This window comes from Bombina bombina, chromosome 5 (assembly GCF_027579735.1).
Source record: "Bombina bombina isolate aBomBom1 chromosome 5, aBomBom1.pri, whole genome shotgun sequence".
Taxonomy (NCBI): domain Eukaryota; kingdom Metazoa; phylum Chordata; class Amphibia; order Anura; family Bombinatoridae; genus Bombina; species Bombina bombina.
Window position 1 is genome coordinate 47354704 of NC_069503.1, and position 11051 is coordinate 47365754.

Below are 11051 nucleotides of genomic sequence, written 5' to 3' on the forward strand. Positions count from 1 at the left end.
GCAGAACTACCTTATCTGCATGGAAGATCAGATAAGGAGAATCACATTGTAAGGCAGATAACTCTGAAACTCTACGAGCCGAGGAAATAGCTACCAAAAAAAGAACTTTCCAAGATAAAAGTTTGATATCTATGGAATGAAGAGGTTCAAACGGAACCCCCTGAAGAACTTTAAGAACCAAATTTAAGCTCCAAGGTGGAGCAACAGGTTTAAACACAGGCTTGATTCTAACTAAAGCCTGACAAAATGTCTGAACAACTGGGACATCCGCCAGACGCTTGTGCAAAAGAATAGATAGCGCAGAAATCTGTCCCTTTAAGGAACTAGCTGACAATCCTTCACCAGCACAGAGAGCAGCACAGTGTGTTTATTAAAGTGAAGGTAAAGTTACCTTGATGTAAAACTGTAAAATTATTTGTTCCCCAAAATAAATGAGTTTCATTAATTTTTTTAAATTGTGAGTCTAAACTAAGTTTTCGCCGTTTTTACTCACTTTTTTTAGGTCTGCAAATTCAACCCATTGATGTATTTTTTTTTTTCATGGTTTGGTCACAGGTTTTTTTGGAGCCCATTTAAAATCTGGCCGTTAGGCGGCCATCAATCTACATAACCTGCCTCACGGATGATCTGCGCATGCGCTAAGGTTTATTTCTAGGTCTTTCAATCCAAGCATGCATATTTGTATTATTATTATTGGAAAGATGAATAACCAATTAACGCATGTGCATTACTGACAGTAATCGCCGCTTTGCGCATGCACAGTTCAACTGATAATCGTGAACGAGCTTTGGAGACATGTATAGAGCGGGTGGGAAAATAAGGAAATAGCAGTTGGGAGGAGTCAATTAGAAAAACCTTTTATTTCATAAATATAAAACAAATTGTGGAAATAAAAGTTAGTGATTACATTAGTTAGATATTGACTAATTCATTTGTGTATTCAGCTAGTAAATACTTTACATTCACTTTAACCTTCGCTAGCACAAAGATTAAACTTGTGTATTAACCCTTCACTAGCACAGAGTAGCACAGTGTGTATTAACCCTTCACTAGCACAGAGAGCAGCACAGTGTGTATTAACCCTTCACTAGCACAGAGAGCAGCACAGTGTGTATTAACCCTTCACTAGCACAGAGAGCAGCACACTGTGTATTAACCCTTCACTAGCACAGAGAGCAGCACAGTGTGTATTAACCCTTCACTAGCACAGAGAGCAGCACACTGTGTATTAACCCTTCACTAGCACAGAGTAGCACAGTGTGTATTAACCCTTCACTAGCACAGAGAGCAGCACAGTGTGTATTAACCCTTCACTAGCACAGAGAGCAGCACACTGTGTATTAACCCTTCACTAGCACAGAGAGCAGCACAGTCTGTATTAACCCTTCACTAGCACAGAGAGCAGCACACTGTGTATTAACTCTTCACTAGCACAGAGAGCAGCACAGTGTGTATTAACCCTTCACTAGCACAGAGAGCAGCATAGTGTGTATTAACCCTTCACTAGCACAGTGAGCAGCACAGTGTGTAGTAACCCTTCACTAGCACAAAGAGCAGCACAGTGTGTATTAACCCTTCACTAGCACAGAGAGCAGTACAGTGTGTTTTAACCCTTCACTAGCACAGAGCAGCACAGTGTGTATTAACCCTTCACTAGCACAGAGAGCAGCACAGTGTGTATTAACCCTTCACTAGCACAGAGAGCAGCGCAGTGTGCATTAACCTCTTCACTAGCACAGAGAGCTGCACAGTGTGTATTAACCCTTCACTAGCACAGGGAGCAGCACAGTGTGTTTTAACCCTTCACTAGCACAGAGAGCTTCACAGTGTGTATTAAACCTTCACTAGCACAGAGAGCAAGACAGTGTGCATTAACCCTTCACTAGCACAGAGAGCAGCACAGTGTGTATTAACCCTTCACTAGCTCAGAGTAGCACAGTGTGTATTAACCCTTCACTAGCACAGAGAGCAGCACAGTGTGTATTAACCCTTCACTAGCACAGAGAGCAGTACAGTGTGTATTAACCCTTCACTAGCACAAAGAGCAGCACAGTGTGTATTAACCCTTCACTAGCACAGAGAGCAGCACAGTGTGTATTAACCCTTCACTAGCACAGAGAGCTGTACAGTGTGTATTAACTCTTCACTAGCACAGAGAGCAGCACAGTGTGTATTAACCCTTCACTAGCACAGAGAGCAGCACAGTGTGTATTAACCCTTCACTAGCACAGAGAGCAGCACAGTGTGTATTAACCCTTCACTAGCAGAGAGCAGCACAGTGTGTATTAACCCTTCACTGGCACAGAGAGCAGCACAGTGTGTATTAACCCTTCACTAGCACAGAGTAGCACAGTGTGTATTAACCCTTCACTAGCACAGAGAGCAGCACAGTGTGTAATAACCCTGTGTGTATTAACCCTTCACTAACACAGAGAGCAGCACAGTGTGTATTAACCCTTCACTAGCACAGAGAGCAGCACAATGTGTATTAACCCTTCACTAGCACAGAGAGTAGCACAGTGTATTAACCCTTCACTAACACAGAGAGCAGCACAGTGTGTATTAACCCTTCACTAACACAGAGAGCAGCACAGTGTGTATTAACCCTTCACTAACACAGAGAGCAGCAGTGTGTATTAACCCTGTGTGTATTAACCCTTCACTAGCACAGAGAGCAGCACAGTGTGTATTAACCCTTCACTAGCACAGAGAGCAGCACAGTGTGTATTAACCCTTCACTAGCACAGAGAGCTGCACAGTGTGTATTAACCCTTCACTAGCACAGAGAGCAGCACAGTGTGTATTAACCCTTCACTAGCACAGAGTAGCACAGTGTGTATTAACCCTTCACTAGCACAGAGTAGCACAGTGTGTATTAACCCTTCACTAGCACAGAGCAGCACAGTGTGTATTAACCCTTCACTAACACAGAGCAGCACAGTGTGTATTAACCCTTCACTAGCACAGATAGTAGCAGTGTATTAACCCTTCACTAACACAGAGAGCAGCACAGTGTGTATTAACCCTTCACTAGCACAGAGAGCTGCACAGTGTGTATTAACCCTTTACTAGCACATAGAGCAGCACAGTGTGTATTAACCCTTTACTAGCACATAGAGCTGCACAGTGTGTATTAACCCTTCACTAGCACATAATTGAACAGCACTTACTATCCCATTGCCTGGCACAAGCAGGTAAATAACATACAATAAAAGAACAACATTTATAATAATAATTATAAACTTTTTAAGAAGACCAGAAAGTGACTAACACGTTTTATCACACAATACTCACAGCCTGACTCACTCACCCAGCAGCAGCTGCACAGGAAGTAAATGGGAGGGGAACAACGGAACAATGGAGCTCCACTCTAGACAGGAAACATGTGACCTCCACTCTAGACAGGAAACATGTGACCTCCACTCTAGACAGGAAACATGTGACCTCCACTCTAGACAGGAAACATGTGACCTCCACTCTAGACAGGAAACATGTGACCTCCACTCTAGACAGGAAACATGTGACCTCCACTCTAGACAGGAAACATGTGACCTCCACTCAAAGGTTTTTTTCTTCGCTTTTTTTTTTTTATTAACTTTAATGTAACAAACAACAACCTATAGACAATCATTCTGGAAACTAAGGCCTAGATTTGGAGTTCGGCGGTAGCCGTCAAAACCAGCGTTAGAGGCTCCTAACGCTGGTTTTGGCCGCCCGCTGGTATTTGGAGTCAGTGATTAAAGGGTCTAACGCTCACTTTTCAGCCGCAACTTTTCCATACCGCAGATCCCCCTACGCCATTTGCGTATCCTATCTTTTCAATGGGATCTTTCTAACGCCGGTATTTAGAGTCGTTTCTGAAGTGAGCGTTAGAACTCTAACGACAAAATTCCAGCCGCCTGAAAATAGCAGGAGTTAAGAGCTTTCTGGCTAACGCCGGTTCATAAAGCTCTTAACTACTGTACCCTAAAGTACACTAACACCCATAAACTACCTATGTACCCCTAAACCGAGCTCCCCCCACATCGCCGCCACTCGATTAAAATTTTTAACCCCTAATCTGCCGACCGCCACCTACGTTATACTTATGTACCCCTAATCTGCTGCCCCTAACCCCGCCGACCCCTGTATTACATTTATTAACCCCTAACCTACCCCCCACAACGTCGCCGCCAGCTACTTAAAATAATTAACCCCTAATCTTCCGACCGCAAAGCGCCGCCACCTACGTTATCCCTATGTACCCCTAATCTGCTACCCCTAACACCGCCGACCCCTATATTATATTTATTAACCCCTAATCTGCCCCCCTCAACGTCGCCGACACCTGCCTACACTTATTAACCCCTAATCTGCCGAGCGGACCTGAGCGCTACTATAATAAAGTTATGAACCCCTAACCCGCCTCACTAACCCTATAATAAATAGTATTAACCCCCTAATCTGCCCTCCCTAACATCGCCGACACCTAACTTCAATTATTAACCCCTAATCTTCCGAGCGGAGCTCACCGCTATTCTAATAAATTGATTAACCCCTAAAGCTAAGTCTAACCCTAACACTAACACCCCCCTAACTTAAATATAATTTACATCTAACTAAATAAATTAACTCTTATTAAATAAATTATTCCTATTTAAAGCTAAATACTTACCTGTAAAATAAATCCTAATATAGCTACAATATAAATTATAATTACATTGTAGCTATTTTAGGATTAATATTTATTTTACAGGCAACTTTGTAATTATTTTAACCAGGTACAATAGCTATTAAATAGTTAAGAACTATTTAATAGTTACCTAGTTAAAATAATAACAAATTTACCTGTAAAATAAATCCTAACCTAAGATATAATTAAACCTCACTACCCTATCAATAAAATAATTAAATAAACTACCTACAATTACCTACAATTAACCTAACACTACACTATCAATAAATTAATTAAACACAATTGCTACAAATAAATACAATTAAATAAACTAGCTAAAGTACAAAAAATAAAAAAGAACTAAGTTACAAAAAATAAAAAAATATTTACAAACATAAGAAAAATATTACAACAATTTTAAACTAATTACACCTACTCTAAGCCCCCTAATAAAATAACAAAGCCCCCCAAAATAAAAAAATCCCTACCCTATTCTAAATTAAAAAAGTTACAAGCTCTTTTACCTTACCAGCCCTGAACAGGGCCCTTTGCGGGGCATGCCCCAAGAATTTCAGCTCTTTTGCCTGTAAAAGAATAAATACAATACCCCCCCCCCCCAACATTACAACCCACCACCCACATACCCCTAATCTAACCCAAACCCCCCTTAAATAAACCTAACACTAAGCCCCTGAAGATCTTCCTACCTTGTCTTCACCATACCAGGTTCACCGATCCGTCCTGGCTCCAACATCTTCATCCAACCCAAGCGGGGGTTGGCGATCCATCATCCGGTGCTGAAGAGGTCCAGAAGAGGCTCCAAAGTCTTCCTCCTATCCGGCAAGAAGAGGACATCCGGACCGGCAAACATCTTCTCCAAGCGGCATCTTCGATCTTCTTCCATCCGGTGCGGAGCGGGTCCATCTTGAAGCAGGCGACGCGGATCCATCCTCTTCTTCCGTTGTCTCCCGACTAATGACGGTTCCTTTAAGGGACGTCATCCAAGATGGCGTCCCTCGAATTCCGATTGGCTGATAGGATCCAATTAAGATTGGATCAGCCAATCGGATTGAACTTGATTCTGATTGGCTGATTCCATCAGCCAATCAGAAAATTCCTACCTTAATTCCGATTGGCTGATAGAATCCTATCAGCCAATCGGAATTCGAGGGACGCCATCTTGGATGACGTCCCTTAAAGGAACCGTCATTAGTCGGGAGACAACGGAAGAAGAGGATGGATCCGCGTCGCCTGCTTCAAGATGGACCCGCTCCGCACCGGATGGAAGAAGATCGAAGATGCCGCTTGGAGAAGATGTTTGCCGGTCCGGATGTCCTCTTCTTGCCGGATAGGAGGAAGACTTTGGAGCCTCTTCTGGACCTCTTCAGCACCGGATGATGGATCGCCAACCCCCGCTTGGGTTGGATGAAGATGTTGGAGCCAGGACGGATCGGTGAACCTGGTATGGTGAAGACAAGGTAGGAAGATCTTCAGGGGCTTAGTGTTAGGTTTATTTAAGGGGGGTTTGGGTTAGATTAGGGGTATGTGGGTGGTGGGTTGTAATGTTGGGGGGGGGGGTATTGTATTTATTCTTTTACAGGCAAAAGAGCTGAAATTCTTGGGGCATGCCCCTCAAAGGGCCCTGTTCAGGGCTGGTAAGGTAAAAGAGCTTGTAACTTTTTTTAATTTAGAATAGGGTAGGGAATTTTTTATTTTGGGGGGCTTTGTTATTTTATTAGGGGGCTTAGAGTAGGTGCAATTAGTTTAAAATTGTTGTAATATTTTTCTTATGTTTGTAAATATTTTTTTATTTTTTGTAACTTAGTTCTTTTTTATTTTTTGTACTTTAGCTAGTTTATTTAATTGCATTTATTTGTAGCAATTGTGTTTAATTAATTTATTGATAGTGTAGTGTTAGGTTAATTGTAGGTAATTGTAGGTAGTTTATTTAATTATTTTATTGATAGGGTAGTGTTAGGTTTAATTATATCTTAGGTTAGGATTTATTTTACAGGTAAATTTGTTATTATTTTAACTAGGTAACTATTAAATAGTTCTTAACTATTTAATAGCTATTGTACCTGGTTAAAATAATTACAAAGTTGCCTGTAAAATAAATATTAATCCTAAAATAGCTATAATATAATTATAATTTATATTGTAGCTATATTAGGATTTATTTTACAGGTAAGTATTTAGCTTTAAATAGGAATCATTTATTTAATTAGAGTTAATTTATTTCGTTAGATGTAAATTATATTTAAGTTATGGGGGTGTTAGTGTTAGGGTTAGACTTAGCGTTAGTGGTTAATACATTTATTAGAATAGCGGTGAGCTCCGCTCGGAAGATTAGGGGTTAATAATTGAAGGTAGGTGTCGGCGATGTTAGGGAGGGCAGATTAGGGGTTAATACTATTTATGATAGGGTTAGTGAGGCGGATTAGGGGTTAATACATTTATTATAGTAGCGCTCAGGTCCGCTCGGCAGATTAGGGGTTAATAAGTGTAGGCAGGTGTCGGCGACGTTGTGGGGGGCAGATTAGGGGTTAATAAATATAATATAGGGGTCGGCGATGTTAGGGCAGCAGATTAGGGGTACATAGGGATAACGTAGGTTGCGGCGGTTTACGGAGCGGCAGATTAGGGGTTAAAAAATATGCAGGGGTCAGCGATAGCGGGGGCGGCAGATTAGGGGTTAATAAGTGTAAGGTTAGGGGTGTTTAGACTCGGGGTACATGTTAGAGTGTTAGGTGCAGACGTAGGAAGTGTTTCCCCATAGGAAACAATGGGGCTGCGTTAGGAGCTGAACGCTGCTTTTTTGCAGGTGTTAGGTTTTTTTTCAGCTCAAACAGTCCCATTGTTTCCTATGGGGGAATCGTGCACGAGCACGTTTTTGAGGCTGGCCGCGTCCGTAAGCAACTCTGGTATCGAGAGTTGCATTTGCGGTAAAAATGCTCTACGCTCCTTTTTTGGAGCCTAACGCAGCATTTGTTTGAACTCTCGATACCAGAGTTAATTTTATGGTGCGGCCAGAAAAAAGCCTGCGGAGCGTTAACAGCCCTTTTACCGCCAAACTCCAAATCTAGGCCTCAATATTTTGCAGCTTTATTGTTCTTATTGTTCTCTCACAGTGGTTTATGCTGACTGTCATTTATAAAGTAATCACTGTGACTGCCATTTATAAGGTAACCACTGTGATTGTCATTTATAAGGTAATCACTGTGACTGTCATTTATAAAGTAATCACTGTGACTGTCATTTATAAGGTAATCACTGTGACTGTCATTTATAAGGTAACCACTGTGACTGTCATTTATAAGGTAATCACTGTGACTGTCATTTATAAGGTAACCACTGTGACTGTCATTTATAAAGTAATCACTGTGACTGTCATTTATAAGGTAACCACTGTGACTGTCATTTATAAAGTAATCACTGTGATTGTCATTTATAAGGTAATCACTGTGACTGTCATTTATAAGGTAACTACTGTGACTGTCATTTATAAAGTAATCACTGTGACTGTCATTTATAAGGTAACCACTGTGACTGTCATTTATAAAGTAATCACTGTGATTGTCATTTATAAGGTAACCACTGTGACTGTCATTTATAAGGTTATCACTGTGACTGTCATTTATAAGATAACCACTGTGACTGTCATTTATAAGGTAACCACTGTGATTGTCATTTATAAGGTAACCACTGTGACTGTCATTTATAAGGTAACCACTGTGACTGTCATTTATAAAGTAACCACTGTGACTGTCATTTATAATGTAACCACTGTGACTGTCATTTATAAGGTAACCACTGTGACTGTCATTTATAAAGTAATCACTGTGACTGCCATTTATAAGGTAACCACTGTGACTGTCATTTATAAGGTAATCACTGTGACTGTCATTTATAAGGTAACCACTGTGACTGTCATTTATAAGGTAATCACTGTGACTGTCATTTATAAGATAACCACTTTGACTGTCATTTATAAGATAACCACTGTGACTGTCATTTATAAGGTAACCACTGTGATTGTCATTTATAAAGTAATCACTGTGATTGTCATTTATAAGGTAACCATTGTGACTGTCATTTATAAGGTAACCACTGTGACTGTCATTTATAAGGTAACCACTGTGACTGTCATTTATAATGTAACCACTGTGACTGTCATTTATAAGGTAATCACTGTGACTGTCATTTATAAAGTAATCACTGTGACTGCCATTTATAAGGTAACCACTGTGACTGTCATTTATAAGGTAATCACTGTGACTGCCATTTATAAGGTAACCACTGTGACTGTCATTTATAAGGAAACCACTGTGACTGTCACTTATAAGGTAATCACTGTGACTGTCACTTATAAGGTAATCACTGTGATTGTCATTTATAAGGTAATCACTGTGACTGTCATTTATAAAGTAACCACTGTGACTGTCACTTGTAAGGTAATCACTGTGACTGTGCTATTTATAAAGGTAATCACTGTGACTGTCATTTATATGGTAACCACTGTGACTGTCATTTTAAAGGTAATCACTGTGACTGTTATTTATAAAGTAATCACTGTGACTGTCATTTATAAGGTAATCACTGTGACTGTCATTTATAAAGTAACCACTGTGACTGTCATTTATAAGGTAATCACTGTGACTGTCATTTATAAGGTAACCACTGTGACTGTCATTTATAAAGTAATCACTGTGATTGTCATTTATAAGGTAACCACTGTGACTGTCATTTATAAGGTAATCACTGTGACTGTCATTTATAAGATAACCACTGTGACTGTCATTTATAAGGTAACCACTGTGATTGTCATTTATAAAGTAATCACTGTGATTGTCATTTATAAGGTAACCACTGTGACTGTCATTTATAAGGTAACCACTGTGACTGTCATTTATAAAGTAACCACTGTGACTGTCATTTATAATGTAACCACTGTGACTGTCATTTATAAGGTAACCACTGTGACTGTCATTTATAAAGTAATCACTGTGACTGCCATTTATAAGGTAACCACTGTGACTGTCATTTATAAGATAATCACTGTGACTGCCATTTATAAGATAACCACTGTGACTGTCATTTATAAGGTAATCACTGTGACTGTCATTTATAAGGTAACCACTGTGACTGTCACTTATAAGGTAATCACTGTGACTGTCACTTACAAGGTAATCACTGTGACTGTCATTTATAAGGTAATCACTGTGACTGTCACTTATAAGGTAACAACTGTGATTGTCATTTATAAGGTAATCACTGTGACTGTCATTTATAAAGTAATCACTGTGACTGCCATTTATAAGGTAACCACTGTGACTGTCATTTATAAAGTAACCACTGTGACTTTCATTTATAAAGTAATCACTGTGACTGCCATTTATAAGGTAATCACTGTGACTGTCATTTATAAGGTAATCACTGTGATTGTCATTTATAAGGTAACCACTGTGACTGTCATTTATAAGGTAACCACTGTGACTGTCACTTATAAGGTAACTACTGTGACTGTCATTTATAAGGTAACCACTGTGACTGTCACTTATAATGTAACCACTGGGACTGTCACTTATAAGGTAACCACTGTGACTGTCATTTATAATGTAACCCCTGTGACTGTCATTTATAAGGTAACCACTGTGACTGTCACTTATAAGGTAACTACTGTGACTGTCATTTATAAGGTAATCACTGTGACTGTCACTTATAATGTAACCACTGTGACTGTCATTTATAAGGTAACTACTGTGACTGTCACTTATATGGTAACGACTGTGACTGTCATTTATAAGGTAATCACTGTGATTGTCATTTATAAGGTAACCACTGTGACTGTCATTTATAAGGTAACCACTGTGACTGTCATTTATAAGGTAACTACTGTGACTGTCACTTATATGGTAACGACTGTGACTGTCATTTATAAGGTAATCACTGTGATTGTCATTTATAAGGTAACCACTGTGACTGTCATTTATAAGGTAACCACTGTGATTGTCATTTATAAGGTAACCACTGTGACTGTCATTTATAAGATAACCACTGTGACTGTCATTTATAAGGTAACCACTGTGACTGTCATTTATAAAGTAACCACTGTGACTGTCACTTATAAAGTAACCACTGTGACTGTCATTTATAAGGTAACTACTGTGACTGTCATTTATAAGGTAACTACTGTGACTGTCATTTATATGGTAACCACTGTGACTGTCATTTATAAGGTAACTACTGTGACTGTCATTTATAAGATAACCACTGTGACTGTCATTTATAAGGTAACTACTGTGACTCTCATTTATAAGGTAATCACTGTGACTGTCATGTATAAAGTAACCACTGTGACTGTCATTTATAAGGTAATCACTGTGATTGTCATTTA